This window comes from Tupaia chinensis, unplaced genomic scaffold, assembly GCF_000334495.1.
Source record: "Tupaia chinensis unplaced genomic scaffold, TupChi_1.0 Scaffold000196_1, whole genome shotgun sequence".
NCBI lineage: Eukaryota > Metazoa > Chordata > Mammalia > Scandentia > Tupaiidae > Tupaia > Tupaia belangeri.
In genome coordinates this window covers 1566209-1583901 of record NW_006159671.1, presented here as the reverse complement: position 1 = coordinate 1583901, position 17693 = coordinate 1566209, and the positions used below count along the sequence as shown (strand labels likewise).

The 17693-nt window shown below is 38.9% G+C and overlaps 1 protein-coding gene across 1 annotated transcript in view; it reads right to left on the bottom strand.

Annotated features, from left to right (window-relative positions):
* The window catches only part of NELL1 (neural EGFL like 1), a gene marked incomplete in the record, with an annotated part of 909119 nt that overhangs the window by 260854 nt on the left and 630572 nt on the right, over window positions 1-17693 (bottom strand).

Below are 17693 nucleotides of genomic sequence, written 5' to 3'. Positions count from 1 at the left end.
CCGTGTCCCCTAAACCAAAAACCCCTCAAAAAAAAAAAAAAAAAAAAAACACAGATTCTGGTTCTGATCTCAGCCTCAACACTTACAATTATGTGAAACTGGAAAGCTCATATTTTCATAAGCTATAAAATATTTTTCTTATCCACTTCTGCCTTTGGCCTCTGTCCACATTGCATGCAAAAGTGTTTACAGTTAACATAATTTCATGTGTTGGCAAAGAGTTCTCTTACTGCACCCACTATAACTCTCTTCCAATCCATCCATCAGCCAGTGATCATTCCAAATATAAATCTAAGATGGCATGTCTTCTTCTTAACCACTTCAGTGGCTTCTTGTCTCTCTTCAGAGAAGGCTAAATTTTACACATAGAAGGTTCCTGCCCACCTTCTGCAGTTTTACCTACCATCACTTCCTCTGCTTTTCATGTTTGTCATTCTAAGTATTCTTTCAGCTCCCCAAATACTGGCTTCATGTATTTAGGGACCAATCTGGGTTTGCTCATCATTTCATATCCAGCACCCTGTGGCGTACCTGAAAACTTATATGCCATATATGGTACCTTATAACAACACCTGACATTATTACGTGTTAACATGTATTAACATGTAGCTGTGCCTCAAATATTATGTAAAGTGTTTTACTTTTCTACCTGTCTAACTAAACCCTCACCATAATTCTATGGTATCAGTACTTTAGCATCCATGTTTCACAGCTAGGAAATCTAAGGCTAACAAGGCCAAAGAACTTGCTTGACATTCCCGAGTTAGCACATAACAGTGGGGATGTGAAACTAGGAAAGCATACTGGACTTTTTGTTCTCAGTCACTGTGAGAGATGCTTCCTAATCTTTGTTGAATGATTAATTGAATAACTGCCTGTTTTCAGAGTGCTAATGACTTGACTCTCAAATGTAAAAGGTCCAAATTGGTGTGTCAGCAAAACTGAGAATTATCCTCTGTCAAACAGCCTTTAGAGTTACTTAAAAGTAGTCAAAGTCAAAAAGGTTAAAACTGTGAAAACCAGACTCTTATTACAGGAGATCTAAGATCATCTTCATGATAGAAGATTCAACAGATTTTTCTACAGTTCTCATTTTTCTATAGTTCTCATTGAATTTGACTCTTTTTAGTAGACACCATGCCCCATTAAACTCTATGAATCCTGAATGCCAATTTATATAGGACCTGTGCCATAAGAAGTGCCTGGCTACCAGTAGTCAGATTGTCTGGCTTCATTATGGGGGGAGACTTTAAGAATTGGAATATTTTTAAGGAAACTGAAGAAGATATCACGTTATTGAGAACTGGCTAATAACCTCAGTAGGGTGGGAGAATGGATACTGGGGTATGGGTGTTTCCAGGTCTGGCCACCATAAAGAAGGGGAGGCTGTGGAGGGAAACCATTAATGTACACTACCTATAAGGAAGACGGGCATCCTCTAAGCTCTATCTCCTCACAAGTGAATAATAGGAGATAGCTCAATTCAATGCAGTGATAGTTGGGATTTAAAAACCTGTGGTTCAGAGACTCAATATTTTAATAAACTCTAAAATATTCCTTTTACCTATTCCTAGTTTCTGTACCTGTGCATAGCTGCATCATATGTGAAGCTGTTCATAGCAAAGGCTATTTCATGTACTGGTTAAGAAGATGGACTTGTGTGTGGCAAAGACATCATGGACACTCACACCCTCACACCCTTGCCACTCCAGAGACAGTTTACTTTGATCCTCTAAGCTACTGTGTGCTAATCTGTAAAAAAGGGAATGCTCATATCTCTTGTACACAATTAAGAATGAAATGAGAAAATGTTAAAGTTCTGAACACACAGTGTCTGGTGTATATATATATATATATATATATAGGCTTTGATTAAGGGTAACTGCCATTATTTTATTCATCATTATCTTCATCATCATTATCAATAAATTATATTTCACAGATAGTTAATTTATTTCAAGGGAAATGTCTTAACATGGAGTCGTTCAGAATAATTATTTCAAAAGATAGAAGGAAGAAAAGGTATTGTACAAAAAAAGAAAACATAAGACAGCCATCAGACATCATAATAATGCATTGTAAACAGCAGCTAAGAGAAGGGACTCTCCCGTCAGACTACCTGGGTTCCTTTCCAAGCTCCAGCTATTAGTTGCTGTGTTGACTGAACAACTTAACCTCTTAGCACCTCAGTTTACTCATCATCTTAGTTTATTCAGACTGCTATAACAGAATACCATACTGAGCTGCTTATAAAAAACTGAAATTCATTTCTGACCATTCTGGAAGCTGAGAAATACAAGATCAAGGGACAGTTGATTTGGTGTCTACAGAGGGTCCTACTTTGGGTGCATAATTGGCATATTCTCATTGTGTCCTCACATGGTAGAAAGGCCTGCCTAGCTCCCTGGGGGTCTCTTTTACAATGAAACTAATCCCACTCACAAGGGCACCATGGTTATGACCTAAAACCTCCCAAACTTACCACTTCTAAGACCATTATATTGATTCCCCAGGCTTCACAATATGAGCTTTGGTGGGTCACAGATACTCAATTAACAGCGTTCACCTAGTCCCAGCCCGATAGCACAGCCTGGTAGGAAACTGAGCTACAGTGTTGGAAGCCACACAACCTTCTGCAGATTCAGTTCCTGTCATGCTTGACAATTTCAGGTGCCTGTGCATGCACCCAAGATCTTCAGGAAGTAGAGGACCAGGGAAGGAGGATCTTCATGTGGCGAGACCCTGTTGAGGGTTCTACTCTCTCTCTCTCTCTCTCTCTCTCTCTCTCATGAGTGCTTATATGATATCTGCCATGAATAAGTTTAATAAACTTAAAAAAAATAGATCCATCTGCAGCATGGAATAGACAGTACTTACTTCTTAGTGAGGGCTAAAAGAGATAGTACACAAAGTGCCTGCCATACAGAAGGTGCTCAGTAAACACTAGCTGTTAATTTCTTGGGTATCAAAATACACTGTTCAACCTTATTTTATACAAAATTTTAGGATTACACATTAAAAAGGATCAGTTCAGAATGTTTTGGGGACAGTCTTAATGATTGCATTAAAAGTTAATAGAGGCATTTATAGGTGCAATCCATTTTAGAGGTTCTTTAAACAGAATTCTGGTTACAGTGACATGCTATTAATATTTCTGTAAAAACAAATAAAAATTATGTATTTTATTTTTATGTGAATATACAAAAAATTAAAAAATAAGTCCTAGAAATGTATAAACCCACGAAATCCTCAAAATACAGACACAAACTGAAGGGCAATGTGGACCAAAGAATGTGTTTCTTTTGCTAGGTACTAAAAATACATAATTCTGTACAAAGGTAATTAAACAATACCTATCAGTACAGGCAAACAGAATAATTTTCTTTAAGAAATATATTTCACATGGATTTATGCTGTCTCTTTGCCCCAATATAATTTTATAACATTTAGTTTACAAAAATTGACTAAAGAGATATTTAGTATATTGCTTTGCAATGCAACATTTAATTTTATAACATGGGTAATGCATTTCTTTTTACGAATGTATCAGTTTCCAGATAGCATCAATAAGCTTCTTCAGAGTCATTAAACACTATGTGAGAAACCAGTAAAGCTACAGATTTTGTTACTGAAACACACAGATTAATTTTCAGCTCATAAAGCCACTATATGGGTTACTTGCTGGGTATCTGCCACCCATACACTGAAGTTTGAAATGAAAGCTCAGTCAACTTGAATGACAGGTCCTCGTCAAATTAAAACCTTTCAGTGAATTCTCAGCAGCCATCAGATACAGATGAAATGTCTACAGGCTCTGCAATTTCTAGCCTCTATTACCTCATCGGCCTCTACCCTTTCCACTCTGAAAAGAAAGCCCTTCCTGTCTCTGGACCTGCACACAGGCTTTATCACCATACTCCAATTGGCCACCATCCCTCCAAACCACTATCCTATGTTAAATCAACCCCACAGGATTATCAAAAGGAACGTCAGCACATGATGACATCTTCTTAGCTCAACCTATACTTCTTCCCCATGACAGCCTTCTTTGATCCAGAAACTGGGTCTGGTGTATAGTCATATAGTTTTGAGATACCCTGTATTGATGTGGAGAAAACTGGAACTTGAGAGCAACCTTGAAGCAACCCAGGGCTAACAGATGCCTGGGCTTTCTATTCCCCCACAAGCTTCCCCTCCCCTGAACTGTTGAGCAGATGGGGGCCTTAAGAAGGATGAATACCCTGCTTCTCTGTCAGCTATGTATTAAGGTGAACACTGAGCTCCTTCCTTGATAGGACACTCCAAGAGTGCTGAAACTGCCCCTCCCCAATTGACCCATTGTGTCCAACTCTCAGCCAAGGCCAGAGATTCAGAGTATTAACTCTTCCATGCCTGCCAACATAATAAAGAGTTCTCCCTTCTCTCCAGAGTGCTGCTTTTCATTCTTCCTCATTTGTTTTTCTGCAAGAGTATTACTTCACAGTATGGATCATAACAGGAATTAACTAATTTTTTGAAATGATGTAAATATTCTCACCAGATTCTAAAGACTGGAAGGGCAGGAACCATGTTTATTTTTACTCTACTCTGGATTTATTGACTGTCCGAATGTCTGACAAATACTAGCCACTCAATATTTGCTGAGTAACATTTATATTACTCCTGGTGCAGCACTAAAGGTCAAGGTAATACTTCAATTATCAGCCTGTCTGGACACTAATTCACAATGAGAATTAATGTTAATCTCATATATTAGGATAGGTATAAAATGAAGTGTACAAACTTAGAGGTCAGGTAGATCTGGCTTCAAATCTCAACTCTGTCCCTTGCTAGTATCATATAGTTTTAAACAAGTAAATACTTCCTATGAATGTCATTTTTCTCATCTGTTAAATTAGATTTAATGTCAGTTTTCTCATACAATTCTTTTTACATTAAAAACAACAAAAACACTTATTGAGACCAGCAGGGGTTGTAGTGGCTAGGGTGTTGGACTTCCACATGACTGACCACAGTTTGTGTTGCAGACATGGTGACTTGCTTTCTCAATTTCTCTCTCTCTCTCTATCACTCTCTGGTCAAATTAAAAAATTATAATGGTAAAATTAAACAAATAATTATTTAAAAGAAAAACTTATTGCAGCTCTGCATGTATTATGGATATGAAGTAGAAGTATTTATATTGAGAAACAAATTGTAGCTCCTGTCTTCATCTGTCTATCCTTTCTATAGCACACTACATTATCAATATCACAAGCAGTATCAGAGTAATGGTTGATATGAAGAACATGTTGGCTCTTTAGGATGACAAAATGACAAATAACCCAAATTTTCTAAACATTCCCATGGACATATACACTTAGGAAGGGCTACAGGCCAACTCTTCCTAAGTCATGATTTGTTTTTGCATCATTTCTTGTTTAATTATTCAGGTAGAGACCGAGCAATGAAGAGCAGGAAAGTCAAACATGTCAAAAAATTATCTTAAGAAATGGTAGGATTACTTTTTAAGAAGTGGCATGGAATGATAAAAACAGTTTTGAAGTTTGACTTGGAATCAAAAAAGGGTCATACCAATTGCTTGTTATGTGACCTTGGGAAGATTACATTAATTTTTTTTTTTTTTTTTTTTTTTGCTATAGGGTGCATGCGCTCACCAGAAAGACAGACAGAGACAGAGAGACAGAAAGCGAGAAATCATCCCCCAGGGAGGATGGCCATGCTGCAGTCCCTTCTCCTCTATTCTCCTCTCGGAATCTTGGGCTCACATGCACATGTGCCCAGCGTGAGTTTAAGCCACCGGGTCTGGGACTCGAACTGCGGTAGACTACATGGGAGCCCAGTGACATAGCCATTACGCTAACTGCTGGTTGAGATTACATTAAGTTTTAATATTCAGGTGATTCTTCAGCAAAATAGAGATAACGCCCTCGCTCCAAAGAATTGAGGTAACACTCAAATAAAATACATATATTACATGTATAACACAAAGTCTGGCTCCAAGTAAATGTTTTCCAAACTGGTGGCTACTTAGACATACTGTACATTAATACTACCTAGGAATTTTGCCTTCTTTCAAGGCATTTTAGGGCCTGCTTGCTCCAAAACTCTCTTCCTTTTGTTGAAATTCCTGTAATGTGATATCAACCCCATGGCATGATCAAAAGAAACATGTTTGACATACTGTGCATAAGTGGTTCAAGAAGGAAATTAAACCTTTCACTGTGTGTATAATTAAACATAATGTCAGTGGCTTATGATCCTATCACAAGATAATGTCATAAGAAAACGGTTTCCCACAGCTAGACAAACTTCAAAGTAAAGCTGAAGAACTGGGAGTAAATTTGGGGAGGAGGAAGAGATGATGAAAGTAGAATTTTGGAAGGAGGTAAAAAACAAAACAGATCCTGATGATCCCCTTGGAAACATTTTTCTCCCCAGAAAACACAGGAATTGGACCTCGATCCCTAAGCTCTATGTTAAATCAATAAGTCACTTATTATGTCTTATAGGAATGGTTTATGCTGCTCTCATAATACTTTCATACCTATATGCTCTTTAGATATATTTCTTAAAAATCTGAGAAAGAAATGCTGGGCCTTTACAGGACTCAGTGCCCTTGTGCCCTTCTGCCAATAATGGCCTCTTCAATATTTTTTGGGGGGGGTGCGAGAGTTTAGAAGCTCTCTCTGCAGCTTGGCTTCTTGATATCTTCGCTAAGAAACTAGAATTTCCAAATGTGTCTGGTTTTCTTTAGCATAGCTTCTATATTTATCAATGTTGTTATTCTCAGTAACTACCATGATATACTATAGCTTCTTTTGTATACTCTGTCTTCTCTAAGCTTCACAATAGCTCCATGAGGAGTTTACTATCACTATTCCTACTTTATTGATGAAGTCATCAAGACTCAGGCACTTGAATAAGTTGTTAAAGGTCACCCAGGGAAGCCAGCAGGTGGCATGGCAGTTAAAGGCATTGGACTCCCACATGGACGACTGTGATTCAAGTCCTGACGTGCTTTCTCACTTTCCTGCTTTCCCGCTCTGTCTGATCAAACTGGACAATAATGATAATCAGCAGCAGCATCAATCAAGTTAAACAAAATAATTCTTTAAAAAAAAAAAAAGTCACCCAGGGCTGAGTGGCAAAGCCAAAATTCTAACTTAGCATTGTACAATTCCATACAACTCAGGCTGATGCATGGGGATTTGAGAATCTTTAGTATGTGGTTTTACAAAACCTTTTTATTTGGTTTGGGTCCCATCCATGCCAAATAACCTCAAATCTCATTGAGGTGAAATAAAAATAGAGAGTACTACTTAATATTTTTTAAAAATTATTTTATTTAACTTTATTATTATTTTAATATTTTCAGACACACACAGAGAAAGAGAGAGAGAGAGTGAAAAAGCAAGTCTTTAGGTCCAGAACTGAGAGAGAGAGTGAGAGTGAGAAAGCAAGTCTTTAGGTCCAGAACGCTAACCATGGTTGGCCATATGGAAGTCCAGTACCACACCACCTGCCAGCCCCATCCTAATATTTTTTTAATTGCAAGAAGGTGCATATATTTGCCACAGAAAGACAAGAGACAGAGAAAGAGAAAGAGAAGGGAGGGCAGAAAGCACTCCTCCAATGTGATCATGCTACAATTCTTTCCCCTCCGTTTGTCCATCTTTTTAGGACTGAGAGGCATGCATGCATGCACACACCCATGGTATGCTTTTCAATCTGAAGAGGCTGAGATTTGAATCATGGTTGGTCATGTGGGATCTGTCTCCCTTAAATGCTAGGCTACATGGCTGGCCCAGTAATTTTTTTTATGACAGAGAAAAGAAGCGTGAATGAATGATAGAGTGAGAGAGGGAAAGTAAAAGATAGGTATTTTTTTAACAAGTTCTCAACACTCTGCAATCTTTCTGCCTCAGGTCCCAGTTAGCTCAGACCACAGGCACATGCCAGCACCTGGCCTGTCTAGGTTGGGCTGGGAATTGAACTTAGGTCTGTCTCCCACGTGAACTCAGCCTTTACGCAGCAGAGTCCTCCCACTTGCACCGTGTGGTTTGGTCTCATTTCACTTTTTTAAAGTAATGCTGAATGCAAGGTTAGCTTGTTTCTGTCACCAAATACAATTTGATCTTACTTTACAATTGAACTGTGGTTTAAACTGCTTGCTTCAAGTAAAGACTCATAAGGAGTTCTTTCTTGAATAAATATAAATGGCTTTTGGCTTTCAGCTTAGAACAAAGGCTAGAAAAATGAATCACTACATTTCATCATGGTACAGGACACTGTTTCTGTGCTAGGTGGGTTTTCAAGGATATCATTATACCTCTGACCCATTGCTGCGGCACGTTTAGAACAGAGAGTCTAGAAAGGAGCTATGATTGGCTGAGCATAAAACAATGACACATTTATTGGTAGGTACTGGTTGATGGTATTGCTTGAGAGGATGGAGTCACAGGGAGTCCAGGTCTGATTCCAGGACCACCTTAAAAAGCATCCACCTGTAGTCCTGGATACTAAGGAGGCTAAAGCAGGAAGATCAGGACATAGAGGCACACTGTGTAAAATGCCACACACACCTGCATACCACCTCCAGCACTGAGACTCAGTCCAGCAGAGCAGCAATGCAGCACAGAGTCTATTTTTATAGCAAATACACAAACACATAGACAACTCCAAAAATGAATACGAAATCATGGGGAAAGGTATACTGTTCACTCAACTTGCTGTCTTCATAGAACAAACCTGTAATTAAAGTATCTAATTCCCATGCATGGCACAGGATCAGGTTGAGAGAATTCAGATCTCTTTAATGCTTGCCGACTGACCGTAGTTCCTATTGCCCCTTAAATGTTATTATGCCCCAGGGTTACTGTTAATGAAAAACTTCTATGGGCTTAGAGGGAAAAAAAAAAAATCTTCCCTCTTTCACTCATAATTTCGGGTAGTTTTCTACAATTTCCTTGTCTCTGCACCTGGCATGAATCCAACTGCAGAGTACAACCTGTGATAAATGAGGGAATGAGCGTTCTCATTTATTAGATGAAATCAATGAGAATTTCATCTGACTAAGGGTCACTGAAAGGAGAGACTCGAGGCTGTTAATTTTAAGGGGAATCACCCAGGGCTGAGTGGCAAAGCCAAAATTCTAACTTAGCATTGTACAATTCCATACAACTCAGGCTGATGCATGGGGATTTGAGAATCTTTAGTATGTGGTTTTACAAAACCTTTTTATTTGGTTTGGGTCCCATCCATGCCAAATAACCTCAAATCTCATTGAGGTGAAATAAAAATAGAGAGTACTACTTAATATTTTTAAAAATTATTTTATTTAACTTTATTATTATTTTAATATTTTCAGACACACACAGAGAAAGAGAGAGAGAGAGAGTGAGAGTGAGAAAGCAAGTCTTTAGGTCCAGAACGCTAACCATGGTTGGCCATATGGAAGTCCAGTACCACACCACCTGCCAGCCCCATCCTAATATTTTTTTAATTGCAAGAAGGTGCATATATTTGCCACAGAAAGACAAGAGACAGAGAAAGAGAAAGAGAAGGGAGGGCAGAAAGCACTCCTCCAATGTGATCATGCTACAATTCTTTCCCCTCCGTTTGTCCATCTTTTTAGGACTGAGAGGCATGCATGCATGCACACACCCATGGTATGCTTTTCAATCTGAAGAGGCTGAGATTTGAATCATGGTTGGCCATGTGGGATCTGTCTCCCTTAAATGCTAGGCTACATGGCTGGCCCAGTAATTTTTTTTATGACAGAGAAAAGAAGCGTGAATTAATGATAGAGTGAGAGAGGGAAAGTAAAAGATAGGTTTTTTTTTTAACAAGTTCTCAACACTCTGCAATCTTTCTGCCTCAGGTCCCAGTTAGCTCAGACCACAGGCACATGCCAACACCTGGCCTGTCTAGGTTGGGCTGGGAACTGAACCTATGTCTTCTGTCTCCCAGAACTCAGCCTTTATGCAGCAGAGTCCTCCTCCCACTTGCACCGTGTGGTTTGGTCTCATTTCACTTTTTTAAAGTAATGCTGAATGCAAGGTTAGCTTGTTTCTGTCACCAAATACAATTTGATCTTACTTTACAATTGAACTGTGGTTTAAACTGCTTGCTTCAAGTAAAGACTCATAAGGAGTTCTTTCTTGAATAAATATAAATGGCTTTTGGCTTTCAGCTTAGAACAAAGGCTAGAAAAATGAATCACTACATTTCATCATAGTACAGGACACTGTTTCTGTGCTAGGTGGGTTTTCAAGGATATCATTATACCTCTGACCCATTGCTGTGGCACGTTTAGAACAGAGAGTCTAGAAAGGAGCTATGATTGGCTGAGCATAAAACAATGACACATTTATTGGTAGGTACTAGTTGATGGTATTGCTTGAGAGGATGGAGTCACAGGGAGTCCAGGTCTGATTCCAGGACCACCTTAAAAAGCATCCACCTGTAGTCCTGGATACTAAGGAGGCTAAAGCAGGAAGATCAGGACATAGAGGCACACTGTGTAAAATGCCACACACACCTGCATACCACCTCCAGCACTGAGACTCAGTCCAGCAGAGCAGCAATGCAGCACAGAGTCTATTTTTATAGCAAATACACAAACACATAGACAACTCCAAAAATGAATACGAAATCATGGGGAAAGGTATACTGTTCACTCAACTTGCTGTCTTCATAGAACAAACCTGTAATTAAAGTATCTAATTCCCATGCATGGCACAGGATCAGGTTGAGAGAACTCAGATCTCTTTAATGCTTGCCGACTGACCGTAGTTCCTATTGCCCCTTAAATGTTATTATGTCCCAGGGTCACTGTTAATGAAAAACTTCTATGGGCTTAGAGGAAAAAAAAAAATCTTCCCTCTTTCACTCATAATTTCGGGTAGTTTTCTACAATTTCCTTGTCTCTGCACCTGGCATGAATCCAACTGCAGAGTACAACCTGTGATAAATGAGGGAATGAGCGTTCTCATTTATTAGATGAAATCAATGAGAATTTCATCTGACTAAGGGTCACTGAAAGGAGAGACTCGAGGCTGTTAATTTTAAGGGGAAGATTGCTCTCGAACCACCCAAGAGAAAGAAAAGAAAAACACCGACATACTGAAATGAGTGTGGGGGCTCCTAGCGGATGTGGAGAAACAGATGTTCCCTGTATGTTCCATCACCATTATGAGCACATTTCAGAAAGGATCAAAAAGGAGGCGCTCGTGAAGTCATGAGCCTGTCGTGAACTACTGTTTGTTTGTTATTGGTTTTTGTTTTGTTTGTTTTCCAGCTCTACTTCCTAACATAATTTATTGGACGTACCTTTATTCCACCAGCTGTTCCACTAAATTAATCTACTCTTAAGGATGAAATGACCTATCATGTCAGTAGATTGACCAACTGTTCCAGTGAATTGATTGTTTCAGGATAGTGACAATTTGGCCTGACTGAGAGATTTGGACTTTGCATACTCAGAACTCCGAGTGTGATATTCAAACAGAAAACACTAGGCTCCGTAGATAAAAGGTCCAGAGGCATGAGCAGGCATTTCAAAGAAGAGGAAATAACTGGCTGATAACCATCACCTCACCCTCACTGGTAATAATATTTTTTTAAGTACCAATTTTCACCAGTAAAATTGGCAGAAAGAATTGATGCAATAATAATGTTTATCCTTTAATCCAGTAATTTCACTATCAGCATGGTCTTTTTGGAGAACAATCCTTAATGTGGAGAAAAATTAAAAATAGTGCACTAAGATATTCATTAGAGTGCTAATTATGATTTTTAAAATTTAGAATATGAAATGTCCTCAGTCATCCTGTAGCATGTTGGTTGGAGTGCCTAGATCCTACAAGGCAGACTGTACAGTTCCAGGCTGGGACCTGGCAGCTTAAAACATGTCAGGCATGTGTGTGTGTGTGCCCAAAAGTCCCAAGAGAAGAATGGAAGAGAAGTGACTGAGGCATGGACATCCCTGCTGGGGTGTGATTTTTTCTCTCTCCAGTGAGAACATGTACCCTGTAGCAAACTAAAAAAAAAATTAATAAAAATAAATAAAAAAGGAGGGAGAGAAACACTGCCAGTATCTGTGCATACATGCCTAAATTCCCCAAAATAATGATAATTATTATAATCTTAAAAAATAATAATAATCTTAAATATCAAAAAGTACATAAAATCTTAAGATTTTTTAATTGTTCAACATAAAATAATACATTTATTTTTAAGATGATGTTTATGAAAAGTTTGTAATAAATATAATATAAGGAATATTCAGTAAGTTCATGGAAAACACATATTTTGATAGAACTAGGCATGGATTTTGAAGTTCCTTTGCACCAGAATAAACTCATACTTCAATATCATTTTTCCTGGAATTTTTTTGAAGCCCGACTGTATGAACATAATGTTTATCTTGTCTAGACCATGCATTGTACACAATTTGGTAACCTCTGTTCACTACATAGCTTTGTAACATGGGTCTTTTGCCCTGATATTTATCATATTCTTTTCATATGTTTAGAAGCATTCTTTTAATAAACACACTGCCGCATTCTACTTGCTAGAATGGCAATTATGATTAATTTGAATGCATTTATTCTTGTCACCCATCAGGCATCAAATGATATTCTAAATACCCTTAGAATCTATGTGCTTCTCAAATATTTTACAGTATAACAATCCTTTAAATAGCATATTTTTACTGCTAAATTAAATTTAAAATTCAATTACCATAAATAAAGAATAACACATCTGCATCTGCACATCTTTCTCACTGAGCCCAGGGTATAATATCTTTTCTTATTTTCTTGATGGCTTTTGTCATTTACTAAGAAAGATCAGCTACGCATCTGAGCAGAAAGTTGAATACTACTTTTAAATACAATTAATCCTCACTGGTAGTTTCTTAGACCCCATTATCGCTCCCCTGGAATTTTGGTTCTCCAAATTGTGACGACAAAGCTATCACCTAACCAAACAAGAAACATCTAGATTCTGTCATGTAAAATTGAAGACTCTCTTCATTGTGCAATCCTTTCTACAACCCTATCTTCTTCCCTCAATGCTTTATCACATAAATAAAACTCTATGTAAGATCAACACACCCAATCACTTCTTGTCCTTGTTTAGACCATACTCTCCATCCTGGGATGCCACTTCCTATCATTCCCTTCCAACTTCATCCTCTCTAAAAAATATTCACTATATATTTACTAAGACCCTCTGTGTGTGCCAGGAATTTTAATGGTACATGGGATACATCTTTGAACAAAACAGACAGATTCCAGGCTCTGCTGCAGTGGCACAGGTAGTTGAGCACTGCTATGTAATACTGGAGCCACATGGGAAACCCAGGTCTGGATTCTGGATTGACCTGAACATCCCAGGTATGCTCACATGTTCCTGTGATTCTAACTGGTAGGAAGCTGGGGGAATATTGTACCATGTCAAGATTCTGCTGAAGGACTCTCTCGCTCTGCCATGAAAGCAAGCAAGCAAACTAGTTAGCTCTAGCTAGCTTCAAAACAAATCAACAAAGATTCCTGCACTCACTGGAGTCTGTATCCTACAGCAAAAGAGACAGAATAAATGATAAAGGATAACTAAGTGGAAGGTATAGAATATTAGAAAGTGATACATGCTACCTTTTTAAAAAAGAAAAAAGTAGGATAGGACAGGGAGACTAGGAGGGTAGAAGATAGATCATGAACTGTGAAGAAAATATTCTGTTCTGAATTCATAGAAAAATAAAACCTGTAGACTTCTGTAAATTAGAGGAGAGAGATAAGAAAAATGCAGGCAAGAGAACATAATTTGTCCAAGTACACATAACAAATTAGTTAAGCCTTATGGACTAGAGCTCAAGTACACTGAAGGCCATTCTAATGCTTTTTCTGGCGCGTTACTTCTGTGCCACAGAGTAGCAAAAAGAATGGACTTGGGAGCCAAAAGGACCAGCACTTAGCCCCAGCTCTGTCTCTTGGGCAAGTTACTCAACTCCATTACCTAAAACATCAGGTAAAAATGGAAGATAATTACTGTGTGTCCACAGACATCAATAAAAGACACACAGAGGGTATACTTAGACAGTACATAGAATATTTTAAGTCCATGTTGGATGGTAATGGTATGTTGGCTTTTCTTTTTATTCTCATGAAAATACCAAATTCCTGTATTATAATAATAGATAACATGTCTTGGCTAAGAAAATAACTTTAACTGAGCATCTGCTATGGTTTGAATAATCATGTCCCCTCCAAAATTCACAATGAAATTTAATCTGTAACATAGCAATATAAGAGATGTGGCATTGCATGTGTATGTCATGCAAGATCTGAGCAGTAAATGAGATGAACAGATTCATAAAAGGACTCCAGGTTGAAGGGAGCACTTTTCTGCCCTCTGTCTTCCATTGTGTGAGGTCATAGCAATCTTTTTCTCTGGAGAATGCAATGACAAGACGCCAGCTTAGAAGTAGAAACCAGGGGCTCACCAGACCCCAAATATACCAGCATACTGATTCTCAAAATCCATCCTCTGAAACTAAAGGAAATAAATTTCTGTTCTTTATAAATTATCCAGTTCAGGGTTCTTCATTATACCAGTACAGGCTGCTGTAACAAAATCGATTACATGTAAATTTTTATTTTGTTCAGATATTCGTCATATACAAAGTTAGAATAGATCGGAACGTTTTATACCAATGGTTTTTCTTTTGTTTGTTTGTTTGTTTTTGCTTACTTGTTTTAAAAAAGCTGCGTCCTGAAATATTTCAGTGAAAAAAGAATCAATATTGATGAGTAACCTGACCCAGTCAGAGATCAAACAAAGCTGAGGGTCATGGTAGCAGGTAAAATCTCCTTCTTCAAACACTGAATTTACCTGGATAGTAGATCTTATTTGAAAGAATTGATTCTGACTTTACACAAAGCCCTCTAAATTTGCTAGACAAATAAATGCCTTGACTTTTCCCATAATATATAAAATAATAACAACAAAAAGGTTTAGAGCTTTCAAAAAGATCATCATTCTGAAATTTATCTAGTCTTCCAATTAAAAGAAACTTGCAATGCATCTTAGCTGATATATATATATTACTATATTTTTAGAATTTTGCAAGAGGGTGCATGTGTTTACAGGAGAGAAACAGAGAGGGAAAAATGAGAAAGATCTCTTATGGAGGACAGTTACATCACAATCTTCTCTCCTCCATCTCTCCTTTCAGGATGTTGGGCATGAACACACACATGCCCAATGGGCTTTTAAGCTCCTGAGTCTGGGACTCAAATTATGCAGTGGGCCACATGGGGTCCAGCTACCCCAACCACCATCCCGCTGGCCAGGCCTAAAGTATATTCTATCCACAAACATGCATCTGTATTTTTTTTAGATACTCCTTGGGTAGCATAACATTTCCTTCTAAACTCTAACCACCTTGAGGAAAGGGCTCATGCTTTATCCAGGCTCCCCTCCCCCATAGTACTTAGCACATGCTTCACTTATAGTGGTAACCCAATAAATGTCTAGCCAACCCATGAGTTAAGAAACACTCAGTGCCTTAGTTTATTCTTAGTTACTGAAAAGAGGATTCTGATGTGCCACAAAAATGGAAGTCACTCCAATTCCCATTCTGCCTTTAGACAGAAGTGAGGATAACACTGTCACAGATATTTTTGGCACCTTAATCAACCCATCTCTCAGGTAGAGTCTCATTCAAGTTTAATAGTAAATGGCCACTTGGCTTGCTTTGAGTAATAACACAGGTAATGCAAGCAGTAAGGAGAAGAACTTGTGCACTGGGACTTGGGTTTTCTGAAATTTACTCCCTTGGAGCCTATTCCCCATGTAGTAATAAAGCCTGTCTTGCCTAATAATGGGTGAGAATCTTCATAGAGGAAAAGAGACAAACTGAGCAACTAGGAACTACTACCAGCCATGGAAGTTAAGCCACCTTAGATATTCCAGAGCCTCATAAACTCCCTCTGACACTGTGGCCTCATATAGTTTCCAGCTAACAATACATGGAACAGAAGAATCACCTAGATGAACTCAGTCAACTTTCAGATGATAAATAATAAGTTATTGTTTTTCTTTTTTTTCCTTTTTTGGAGAGGTTTTTGTTTTTGTTTTTTTGCTATAGGGTGCGTACGCTCGCCAGACAGACAGAGAGAGACAAAGAGACAGAAAGCGAGAAATCACCCCCCAGGGGGGATGGCTATGCTGCAATTCCTTCTCCTCTATTCTCCTCTTGGGATCTTGGGCATGCACGCACACGCGCCCAGCGTAAGTTTGTTTTTTTTTTTTTGGAGAGATTTTCACTGTAGGGCGCGTGCGCTCGCCAGACAGACAGAGACATAGAGACAGAAAGCGAGAAATAACCCCCCAGGGGGGATGGTCACGCCGCAATCCCTTCTCCTCCATTCTCCTCTCGGGATCTTGGGCACGCACGCACACGCGCCCGGCGTGAGTTTTAAGCCACCGGGTCCGGGACGTGAACTGCGGTCGACTACGTGGGAGTCCAGCAACATAGCCATTACACTAACTGCTGGTTCCCATCCCGGCGTAAGTTTTAAGCCACCGGGTCCAGGATGTGAACTGTGGTCGACTACATGGGAGTCCAGCAACATAGCCATTACGCTAACTGCTGGTCCCAAGTTATTGTTGTTTTGAGCCACAACCCTTGGAGCCAATTTGATAAGCGATAATAGATCAATGAAACAGGAGGGAATAAGAGTGCTAAAGTGAAAACAGATCAATGAAGCAGAAAGGAAAAAGAGTGTTAAAGTGAAAAATTCACACGCTTAAGATGACCTTGGAACCTTTGTTGCTTCTGCAACCTACAATTTGAGATCTCTTGTCACACTGAAGAACCTAATGGTATCTGTGTTTCATCATCTATAATGTAAATAATGCCACCCACCTCACTGAATTGCTGTGAGCATTTAACAAAATATAACAAAAGTAAATATTCCTCAAATAGTCATCATCAAAAGCATTACTAAAGCAATATAAATAAAATAGAGTTCATTTCTAGAAATGTTACTGATGCAAGTCTCATTCAGTAGTCCAACCTGAGCTACATCATGTCACTATGTTTCTCCTTCCCCAAGCATCTGGCAGATTTACACAGAAGAAAACTGTTAGAAGAGTACATGGGAAAAGTGTCTGCTTGGACAACTAAAGGCCTCCACAATATCCTGACTGCCCTCCTGACCTCTGCTCTCATTTCCCCATGACAGTCCCTCATCACACGGCAGCTAAAGTGATCTGCCCAGAGACATAAAGCACTTCTCATCACTCTCCAGGTTCAAATCTGCCCATATCCAGATCAGCCAGTAGCATGGTGGTTAAGGCAGCTGAATCCCACACACCATGGTTTGAGTCCCAGACCCAGAGGCTTAAAAAAAAACATGCTGGATTTGTATACACATGTGTTTAAAAATCCTGAAAGGAGCATGGAGAAAGGATTTCAGCCTAGTTATCCCTCCTGGGGATGCTTTTTCACTTTATCTCTCTATCTCTGTCTCTAGTGAATACACATGCTCTACAGCAAACTAAAAATTAAAAAAATCTTCCGACCTACGTATCTACCTACCCGCCACTCACCCATGGTCTAGCTCTGAAACATGAATAAAGCCCACAGCCCTTCCTCAGCCCTGCAGGGTCCTGCTTGGCTC